We start from the raw sequence: 12,443 nt of genomic DNA, 5'->3' as shown, positions 1-12,443 counted from the left end.
TGGGAAAGATGAATAAGTGTTTTATGTTTCGAGCCTACACTCTTCAGCAGGAAATAGACAGGGGAAATAAACAGAGAGAGAATGAAAAAATGTATAGAGTTCAGTGGTCCAGCATACACTTATACATGTAATGTTGAACATTGAGAATGAGTACTCAACATGGCATTGGTGGATAAAGACTATTTATTTGTATATTAAGGCTACCATTGGTTTCATGTTAAAATATCTTAACAATTTTTCAACCTGATCACAGAGAAATTGGTGTTCATCTCCATATCTTTATGTGTGGCTTCCACACAGTCTCTGTTTACCAAATTCCTATTTCTTTACTACCCACAAGGGGCTAAACACAGAGGGGACAAATAAGGACAGACAAACAAATTAAGTCGATTACATTGGCCCCAGTGTGTAACTGGTACTTAATTTATCGACCCCGAAAAGATGAAAGGCAAAGTCGACCTCGGCGGAATTTGAACTCAGAACGTAAAAACAGACGAAATACCGCTAAGCATTTCGCCTGGCGTGCTAATGTTTCTGCCAGCTCGCCTTGTTTACCAAATTCCTTCAAGTCTTTGGTTGACCTGGGGTTATAATAGAAGACACTTGCCCAAGGTACCACACAGTGGAATTGAACTCAAAACTACTAGACTACATGGTTACAAAGCAAGCTTCTTAACCGCGCAGCCCTGTTTCTACAACTTGAACCGTTGTAATACTAAGGCAGTCACAGACACAAAATCTCATAAACAAAACTTTCTCTAGCTCTGTCCACCTGGCCGTAAATAGGTACCCTACATCTTAGCTGCTTCCACGGTCTGTTTGCTACCAATGCTATTTGGTCTGCTACTTCTGTTTTCATTATTTAATGCGACATGCATAGAGAGAAAACATACACACACAAAAAAAAACACCCCCAAAAAAGAATTAACAAAAACGATAGCTAAAGTAAAAAAAAATGAGCTTTGTGCGAAAAGATCAATAAAATGGCTTTATTGATACTTCTGTATTTTAGTGTTACTATAATTGGACTCTTCCATTGCTTAGAACTTGGAACGGTTCCATCCTCTACTATGGTGGTGTAATAATATTCTGCAGAATTTCTGTTACTTCATGGATTCCATGATAAAAATACATCTTATTAGCTATGTTAAATTGGTAACACACACACATAGAGTTATATTCAAATACTCTGTGTGTGTGTGTGTGTATGTATATATATATATATATATATTCACAGATATATATAATATATAGACGTGTGTATGTGTGTATGAAATACATCTTATTAGGTATGTTACATTTGTTACGTGTATATATATATATATATGTATGTATGTATAATGCATATTAGGTGTGTTAAATTTGTAACATATAATTATGTATGTGTGTGTGTGTGTATATATATATATATGTATGTATGTATGTATGTATATATATTTGTATGCATATAGACACACTTTCTCTCTTTCATATGTGTGTATGTGTGTATAAAATGAAATGCATTTTATTAGGTGTGTAAAATTGGTAGCATATATATATATATATATACATACATACATATACACACACACATATGCATACATAGACACTTTCTCTCCCACCCTCCCGTGTGTATGCATGCGTATATGTGTGTAAAATTGCTAGCACATGTGTACACACACACACACACACAGACATGTACATATGAAACTGCATTAACTGCAGTCTGTTGGTAACACATGTATACAATACAACATAGATACATACTTATGTGTGTGTGTGTATATATGTGTGTGTTTACATCATATTAAGTTGCTAACAACTTGCATACATGTGCATACATACATGTACATCTGAATGTGTATGTGTGTGTGTGTATACATATGTGTGTATGTGTACACACACACAGACATGGTCAAGTGATTAGTTTGTTGCACTCACAATTGTAAGATTGTGGTTTCAATCCCTGGGCTGCGTAGTGCACTGTGCTTTTGAGCAGTTTTTTTCTTTTTTAATTATAGTCTTCTAATTGTTGTCATCATCATTGTCTTATATATCATCATAATCATCATCATCATTGTTGTCATCATTGTGTCATCACCATCATCACCATCATCATTGTCATTATCCTTTATCTGTCTACTTCATTTCACGTTGCTCTGTGGTCACTTCGACATCTGACATGTGGCACACTGTGCACCCATGGAGGAAATGTTGATTCGATGGAAGGAGTGAGGTTAATGTGCAGCACATACATTTGATGTGGAGGCACATGGCCTAGTGGTTAGAGCAGCAAACTCGCGGTTGAGGGATCGTGGGTTCGAATCTCAGACCGGGCGATGTGTGTGTTTATGAACGAAACACCTAAGCTCCACGCGGCTCCAGCAGAAGGTAATGGTGAACTTCTGCTGACCCTTTCGCCACAACTTTCTCTCACTCTTTCTTCCTGCATCTTGCAGCTCACCTGCAACAGACCGGCGTCCATCCGGGTGGGGAACCTATATGCCACAGAAACTCATAAACTGGCCTTTATGAGCCAGGCATGGTTTGAGAAAGAACAACATACATTTGATCACTATAAGCTAACCATCTGTGCAGATTATTCAGCAAGAAATTGCTGTGGATTGCTCATCCGATTTTTTTTTTGTGATGGGAGAGTCCACTATATAGGTATGTAAGCATGGCTGTGTGGCTTAGATGTTTAGTTTGTAGCCATGTGGTTCCATGTTCAAACCTCACTGTCTGGTACTTGGTATGTCTTTCACTGTAGGCTTGGCTTGACCAATCAACATCTTGTGCTGCCATTTAATGTGGGTTCAGCTAACTGGTGCCTTATTGGTGATGGATCGCGGAGCCTTTGGAAGCAAGGCTTTTGTTTTGAGAAATGCTGAATGGAAAGCTGAGGACCAAATCCAGTCTATAACAACATGTAATGAGTTACCAGGGTACAGTGGAGACCAAACATTTGAAATGACTCTAACTCTTTAGCATTTTAACCAGCCATATAATAATCATCATCATCATCATCGTTTAAAGTCTGCTTTCCATGCTGGCATGGGTTGGACGATTTTGTCTAAGGACCGGCGAACCAGATCAGGCTCAAATATTCTGCCTGTTTTATGATCAAATTGACCAGATCTGGCTTCTCACACCTGTCTTACAAAGTCATTCTAAAAAGAAAATCACATCAAAATCTCAAAGCTATGAGATAATGCATGATTAATTCCAACCATATTTGATAGCTAATCTGAATGCTTGAGGATTAAGCAACAATTTAATGGTCATTTCTTTTGGATCATTAGAACTAAACCAAGGTTCACTGATGATCCTTAGGAGCAGGAGCGAGGTTAGGGGCTGTGCTAAGATATGATAAGCTATAAACTTGAAAACCTGAGGACAAACTACTAGTGACCAATGTGATTTTAAATTTGAAAATTCAACTGTAAATATAAAAGTTGTAAACTTCACAACTCAGACTGTTATATTGGCCATACATGAATGACTATCTCCCTACAAGCTGATCATTTACTTAAAACAAGTACCAATTGCAATACAGTATATTACACAACTCAAAATTCAACTAGATAGGAAACATTTTAGTGGACAACACATATATACTCTACTGAATTCTCTACAAAAACGTGATTAATGATTGAAGAATGATTCATTGCACAATACCAAAATAGACATACAGTTGATATACACTTGCCACAAACAGAACCAAACATTTGACAGATGATGTATAAAGAGATAGTAACATACTCCAACATCATTTCTTCCTGAAGATGAGACTGTGAATCTCAATAAATGTTGATGATGGAGTTAGGAGCTTTACTGTTCCAAACAATTTGCAGGGGACCTTGATAGCAAAAATAAAGTGAGAACTCAATTCATGTATTCTGTACGGTATGTGTGTGGTTAAGAAGCCTGCCGGAGCTTCGTGGAGCTTAGGTGTTTTCACTCAATAAACACACACAACGCCTGGTCTGGGAATCGAAACTGCGATCCTCCGACCGCAAGTCCACTGCCCTAACCACTGGGCCATTGTGCCTCCACAAATAAATGCGCCCTTTTTAAAGCCTAGCCAGGCTCGTGGGCCTGGTTTCCGTGGTGTATGTGTTCCCCAGCTGCATGGGATGCCAGTCCATCACAGCGTTACTCATTTTTGCCAACTGAGTGGATTGGAGCAAAGTGAAATGAAGTGTTTTGCTCAAGAACACAACGCGTTGCCCGGTCCAGGAATCGAAACCACAATCTTACGATCATGGTGCTGACACCCTAACCACTAAGCCATGTGTCTCCACAGTACTCATGTGGTGCTATGTAAAAGCACCCAACACACTCTTTAAAGTGGTTGACATTGGGAAGGGCATCGAGCTGTAGAAACCATGCCAAATCAGACTGGCTTCTGATGCAGCTCCCCACCTTGCTAGCTCTAGTTGAACTGGCCAACCCATGCCAGCATGGACAAATGGACGTTGATGTTCTGGTATATATATCTCAGATATATATCTGAGCATTTAATTAGATCTAAAGTTGTGTGAATCTCGATTCAGATTATGTCATTCTTCATTCTCAGGTCTGCGGATGAAGAACGAGAAATTCCTGGTGGAAACATTATTCCATACTCTCAGCCAGTATTGAGTACATCTATAATGTCATTGCAGTTTACACCAGTGTGAATCCATGGAAATTTGTGTATATGTATGTATCTGTGTGTGTGTGTGTGTTTGCATATATCTCTGTGTGTGTGTGTATGTCTTTGTATCGTTTTAATGCCCTCTTTTATGTATATATACATGTGTGTGTGTGTGTGGTGTGTGTGTGTGTGTGTGTGTTTATCTCTTTGTGCATGTGTAAACACTCACTTGCCATTCATTCATTTATAAATGAGTTGGAATCACCAGGATGTTTGGAAATGTCTGTAAGAATCTGCTCTTCCAAATCACTGAACACAAATAGTTTCGCATCTCTTAGATAAATTCCTGATCATCCTATAGAATTTTATTCTGTTCCTATTGTTGTTCCATAAATCGACATTAATCCACAGAGAATATTCCAGTTTGCTGTCGGTTTCATAGGAATTTCGCTAAATTATATATAAGGAATTAACTGTAGCTCCACCATGGCACCAAATGTCAGGCAAACAACTTATTTTGTAGCAAGACAAACACAGACAAGGGAGACTTTGTGCGTTACATAATAACCCTTTCTACTATAAACACGTGGAGGCGCAATGGCCCAGTGGTTAGGGCAGCGGACTCGCGGTTGTAGAATCGCAGTTTCGATTCCCAGACCGGGCGTTGTGAGTGTTTATTGAGCGAAAACACCTAAAAGCTCCATGAGGCTCCGGCAGGGGATGGTGGCGATCCCTGCTGTACTCTTTCGCCACAACTTTCTCTCACTCTTTCTTCTGTTGGCCTGCTCACTTAGCCAGCGAGGTGGCATCATTTGAAGGCTAAAACAATGCAAAGCGCATTGTGACCAGCGATGTGTAGCAACATCTGATAGCCTGGTTGGTCATGGTGGTCACGGTGACTATAAAGACAAGGCCTGAAATTTTGGCGCAAAGACCATTGACAACTTCTCTCTGCTGTTCTCAGCTCTAGGCTAACCCTAATTTCATCTTCCCTCCAGTTGGATCCCTGCTTTTCCCTCTTGGATTTTGCTGCACTCAAGTCCCTTTGGTCAGTGTGGGTTCTATAGAAGAAAATACTCAAAGTGCCATGTAATGGAACTGAACCCCAAACCACGAGGTTGGGTAGTAAACTTCTTAACCACGCAGCCATGTTACCAAGTCTTTTCTCTTCTATTCTTTTAGTTGTTTCAGTCATTAGACTGTGGCCATGCTGGGGCACTGCCTTCAGTCAAACGGAGTGATCCCAGGACTTAATTTTTCTCAAAGCCTGGTACTTATTTTGTTGGTCACTTTTGCCAAACTGCTAAGTTATGGAGGCCCAAACACACCAAAACCAGTCGACAAGCAGCGATAGAACACGCACATACATACACGCACACACGCACACATGATGGGCTTCTTTCGGTTTTCATCAACCAAATCCACTCACAAGGCTTACCCAAGGCGGCACACAGTGGGACTGAACCCGGAGCCATGCGGTCGGGAAACAAACTTCGTACCACACAGCCATGCCTGCACCTACATCACCTACATCCTATCTATCTGTATCTTTTACCTGTTACTTGTTTCAGACATTAGACTGCGGCCATGCTGGTGTCCCACCTTGAAGAATGTTTTGGCTGAATAAATCTACCTCAGTACTTCTCTTTTTAAGACTGGGCACATATATATATATATTGGTCTCTTTTGCCGAACCACTAAGTTACAGAGACATAAACACACCAATGCTGGTTGTCAAGTAGTGATGGGGTGATAACACAGATGCAAAGATGCACGTGCACACACACACACACTGCATCTTTTAAGGCCCTCATGCTTTCCGAAATCCGCCGAAACTACACCTGATTATATATACACTTTAGATGAGTTGTAGTGCACCTGAGCACTGTACACAATTATTATTATTATTATTATTATGCACACACACACTCACACACACAACAGGTTTTTCTTCAGTTTCCATCTACCAAATCGACTCACAAGGCACCTGAGACTATAGTAGAAGACACTTGCCCAAGGTGCCACGCAGTGGGACTGAACCCAGACCCATGTGGTCAGAAAGCAAAATTCTTACCACACAACCATGCTTATACCTATACACAAACACACACACACACACACACACACACACACATATATATATAATATATATATATATATATATATATATATACATATGTACATATTTATTAATGTATATTATTTATTATAAATAAATATATATATATTAATAAATAAATACGTATATATGTGTGTGTGTATATATATATATTATTTATTTATACATATATATATTAAATACATATATATATATTTAATATTTAGAGGAAGCAACAGAGTGACTCAAGGACTTTGAGGTTTATGCTTTTACTTAATATTAATAAAAATGTTTGTATATATATATATATATATATATATATATATATATATATATATCTTAAATGTAATATTACTGGCAATAAAATAATAAAAGTAGCTCTTTTATTGCACTTTTGTTATAAAGTTTCAGTACGTTCTCTCTCTCTCTCTCTCTCTTGTTGTTTTTTCTTTTCTTCTCCTTTTTGATAATTTATGGAATGTTTAGAAGAAAGAGACTATTAACCGCTCTCAAATACCTTTGATCAAATATCCTGATTGATTCTGTTTAGAAAATTTTATTGAGCCTATAAACAGGAGACATGTTGATACATCATGTGTATATACATATAATGTTTGTGTGTGTGTGTATGGTGTGTATATATATATATATATGTGTGTGTGTGTGTGCATGTATATATTATATATATATATGTGTGTGTGTGTATGTGTGTGCGTACGTGTATATATATATATGTGTGTGTATGTATATATATATGTGTGTGTGTGTGTATTTATGTGTGTGTGTATATATATGTATATATATATAGATATGTTGATATGTCATATGTATATATAATGTTTGTGTGTGTGTGTGTTTGTATATATATTTGTGTCTATGTGTGTATGTGTGAGTATATATGTTTGTGTGTATGTATATATATGTGTCTATATATATATTTATGTTTGTGTGTATATATATATATATATATATATATGCTGGTGTATATATATATATATATTTATATATATGTTGGTGTGCATGTATATATATATATATGTTGTGTGTATGTATATATATGTTTGTGTGTGTGTATGTATATATATATTTATATATATATTAAATCTCTACCTGTGAATGTGTATATATATATATTTACACACACACGCACACTCACTTGTGTGTGTTTCTATATTATTATTAATTTTTGTGCGCATTCACCTGTACATATATGTATATACACACACAAGCATATATGTATGTGTCTATATATATATTATATATATATATATATATAATTATCACATATTGCATTTACAGATATATATATATATATATATATCTTGTACATATTCATTACATACAAATATAAGAGATAAAATCATTCTTTACTGCTGTATATTGTCTTGCTCCCATTTCAATTATGCATTCAATAATAATGTTTATAAAATGTCCCTATTTTCATGTTTCTCCCTCAAGCTATTTGTATTATTAATTAAAGAGACATACGTAACCAAGGACGGACTATATTAACTGCTTTTGTATTGTTAGGTTTCAAGTCTTCCCCTCTGTGTATTCCATTCATTGTATATATTATGTACCATTAATCTAGGAATAAAGGAATAGAGTTTCGGTTTAAATCTGTCCCTTTCTGATCAAATAAACCAAACACATTAACTTAATCTCCAAACCCCGTTTTCCAGGATTTCAAATTTGTATTGTGAAACTTTTTCTACATTTCAAACACTGAGTACATTAAAGAGAAACACATACTGCTTACTAAACTCATATACTACTACTACTACTACTACTACTAATAATAATAATAATAATAATAACAATGATGATGAAGATAATGATGATGATGATGATGATAAATGCCCTGATGCAGTACCAGGTAATGGTTCTCATGACTTCTGATCTGAACTGATTGGAAGTGTTATCATGTACATTGTTTTGTCTTGGTATAAAAGATGGGCTACAGCAAATATTCTACTCAATACCACAGATTTGTTTGTCTTTTGTTTGGCCTTAACCAGTTGAGCATGTCCCTTGGTGGCTGACAATATGTGCATCTCTGATCATGAGCAGACGTAGTGCGGGAGCATCAAGGCTACCATGTGTTGAGAGGAATTCTTTGGGGTTTAAATAATTCACGTCTGGAAACATGGGTGCTTTGTTCATCATCCTTAAACTTTTTCAGGGAGTGTTTGAGTGAGATGGGCCACTCAACCTGAAGAAAATTCTTACTTGGCCCCACCTGCAAGGTCAGGTGCTCAGGTGCTGTTTCTCTTGATTTGAAATCACCATGTCACACACATATGGTTGTGATGTATGCATATGCCTGGTGTGTCCTTATCAGATGGGTAGCTATGATGGGTATACTGGGCTTCGTATATTTTACCCCAGTGTCACTTTGATGGCATGCACTGCTCTCTCACTCGATAATGATAATAATAATAATGATAATAATAATAATAATAATAATAATAATAATCCTTTCTACTAGAGGCACAAGGCCTGAAATTTAGGGGAGAGAACTAGTCGATTACATCAACACCAGTGCATAACTGGTACTTAATTTATCAACCCCGAAAGAATGAAAGGCAAAGTCAAGCTTGGCGGAATTTGAACTCAGAATGTAGCGATGGATGACAAAATACTGCTAAGCATTTTGTCCAGCATGCTAACAATTCTGCCAGCTCACCGACATAATAATAATGATAATAATAATAATAATATAATAATAATAATAATAATAATAATAATGGTTTCTACTGGAAGCACAAGGTCTCAAATTTGGGGGATGGGATTAAGTCGATTACATCAACCCCAGTATGTAACTGGTACTTATTTGATCTGCCCTGAAAGGATAAAAGGCAAAGTCGGCCTAGGCACAATTTGAACTCAGAACGTAGCGACTGATAAAATACTGTTAAGTATTTCATCTAGCATGCTAACAGTTCTGTTAGCACACCACCGTAATAATGATAATAATAATAATAACAGTAATAATAATAATAAAAGTAATAATAATAATAATAGTTATAATAATAATAATAATAATAATGCTTTCATTATTAAATCCTAAAGGTTTTCAGCAACCATTGGAATTGGTTGAGGGTGAGACAGGTGGGATTCCTTGCATAAAGGAGTTGTGTGAAAAGAGCAACAGCAAATAGAAATTTCAATAATGAATAATTCTCCAAAAGAGGGAGACTTCTAAGGGCAGCTCACTGAAGCCTCACAAAACCATGGTTGCCCTGACCACTAGGGCACGTGCCCTCTCCTCATCCTCTGAGAGTGATGATGATGGCATTAATGATAATAATTACAATAATAGTAATAATTACGATAACGACGATGATGATGATGATGATTGTATGGATAATGGTTGATGTTTTATGGAGAAATTGTAGAGGATTTGGGTTTAATGCGACAAACTGCTGTCGGAAACAAGATTTATGGGAAAATAATTAGTTTTTATCTTTTCAACAAACTGATCCCTTAAAATATTACCATCGTTATAATATCGTTTCATTAATAATGGGAATCATAATAATAATAATAATAATAATAATGGTGAAGATGGTGATGATAATATTAATAGTAATGATAATGATTATTATGATAATGATAATAATATTTATAGAAAAAATATTTTTTGCAAGTAAAAACCAAACTCTGGTGATTAAACAACTTTATTATTATTATCAGTATATATTATTTTTGATGCTATTTTTATTATTGTCATTATTATTATTATCATTATTATTATTATTATTATTACTATCATTATTAAGGTGGTGAGCTGGCAGAATCATTAGCATGCTGGGCAAAATGCTAACTAGTAATTGGTCTGTCTTCATATTCAGGGTTCAAATTTCACTGAGGTTTTCTTTGCCTTTCATCCTTTCAGGGTTGAAACTGCTTAGCTTAATGGTACAGAGCACAACTTGAAATTTGTGAGGTACTGTGTTCAAATATTTGTAACCCCCTGTGGGCAACTTCTGTGAAGGTGCATGGCTTGGTGGTTAAAGTGTCAGGCTCACAATTATGAGGTGGTGAGTTCGATTCCTGGACTAGGCTGTGTATGCGTGTTCTTGAGCAAGCCACTTTATTTCACATTGCTCCAGTTCACTCACCTGTAGAAATGAGTTGTGATGTCACTGGTGCCAAACTGTATTGGCCCCTTCACCTTTGTCTTGGATAATGCTGATGGCATGGAGATGGGAAGCTGGATATGCATGGGCGACTGTTGGTCTTCCATAAACAACTTTGCCCAGACTTGTGCCTCAAAGGGGAACTTCCTATGTGCAATCCTTCGTGACTGAAAGGGGTCTTTACCTTTTATATCTCATAGTATTGACCAGACCCTCAGATGCTGTTACATCCCACTGGCCACAGTGCATTTCCAGTTCCGTCTTGATTGTATTATTCTTTCTCATCTTGAACGCAAATTACTTAGTTAAAAATCATTTTCGCATCAGCGTGGAGGCCTTCCAAGGGGCCTTTTCCGATCACTTCGATGCCTCTTGGCATCTGCATGGGTCCACCTGTTGTCTGTGAATCTTGTGACATGACCAACTCAGTGGAACTTGTATTTTCAGTATTCTCAGATCACATCATTCACTCCATTCCGTTCTTCAATTATCTCATCTCAAACATGCTCTCATCATGATATTCCTCACACCAGTCTTTCCATGTGTTTCAGTGAATTGATGTTCTATCCTCTTCCTTGTTGCCCACATCTCACTTGCATACAAGAACACAAGAAGGATGGTGCCGTTGAAGAGTTTGGCATCTATGGTATTATCCAACTTCATTTCAAGAGCATCCTTTATTGAGTTAAAGGCATTCCATCCTTTCCTTATTCTCTTTGAGATTTCAGCTTCCCTATCTGGGTGTGAGTTCTCCGTGTGCCCTAAGGAGAAGTACTCCTTTATGTTCCCCATTTCTTCACTTCCCACCTCTATTTGGCTTCGTGCTACATCTTCTGACCCCATATATTCTGTTTCCATGCAGCTCATTTTAAGGCTTACTGCTAAGCTACAAATGCCCAGCTCGGCCAGTATGGTCTGCAGCTGTTGTGTGGTTTCAGTGATGAGTACGATGTCATCAATGAATTGCTGGTGTGTTTGTTGCTTGCCGTTCATGTTCACATCACCTGTCCAGTTAATTTCTCTGATGACTATTTCTAGACATGTCGTAAAGAGCTTTGGAGTGATGGTATCTTCTTTCTTGACACGCTTTCCATTGGAACCCATATGTATATGTATGTATATATATATATATATATATTATATATATATATATGTATATAAATGGCTGCTTGAAACAGCTGTAAAGAATTGACACTGTACATCATTGTTACTTATTAAATATGTATATATATATATATATATATATATATATATAGAGAGAGAGAGAGAGAGAGAGAGAGTTTAAAGATTCAATAGAGTTAGAATCAGCAAAAAAAAGCTCTTCATTTAGTGAGAGATAAATATCAAATTAAATACACAACCGAAAGAGCTACCAATAGTTTCATACTTTTATGATATTTGAACAGGCGTAACTATAAAATACGCCATGTATTTTAAAGCATCTTTGGTTGTATATTTAGATTGTTTTTATATATATATATATATATATATATATATATATATATATAATATATATATATATATGTATATAAATGGCTGCTTGAAACAGCTGTAAAGAATTGACACTGTACATCATTGTTACTTA

General features: G+C 36.5%; 1 long non-coding RNA gene across 1 annotated transcript in view; it reads left to right on the top strand.

Moving 5' to 3' along the window:
* The first annotated feature begins 1,732 nt into the window (after positions 1 to 1,732).
* The window catches only part of LOC118761764, a 10,937-nt gene continuing 226 nt past the window's right edge, over positions 1,733 to 12,443 (top strand). Inside the window, exons 1-2 of the long non-coding RNA XR_004997621.1 lie at positions 1,733 to 1,752; positions 8,199 to 8,204. This is a non-coding gene — a long non-coding RNA (uncharacterized LOC118761764). The remainder of the gene's footprint in view (positions 1,753 to 8,198; positions 8,205 to 12,443) is intronic.

The sequence above is a fragment of the Octopus sinensis genome, unplaced genomic scaffold (genome assembly GCF_006345805.1).
Source record: "Octopus sinensis unplaced genomic scaffold, ASM634580v1 Contig17140, whole genome shotgun sequence".
Lineage (NCBI taxonomy): Eukaryota > Metazoa > Mollusca > Cephalopoda > Octopoda > Octopodidae > Octopus > Octopus sinensis.
The sequence above is the reverse complement of the archived record's forward strand: the minus strand, read 5'-3'. Positions and strand labels throughout refer to the sequence as shown.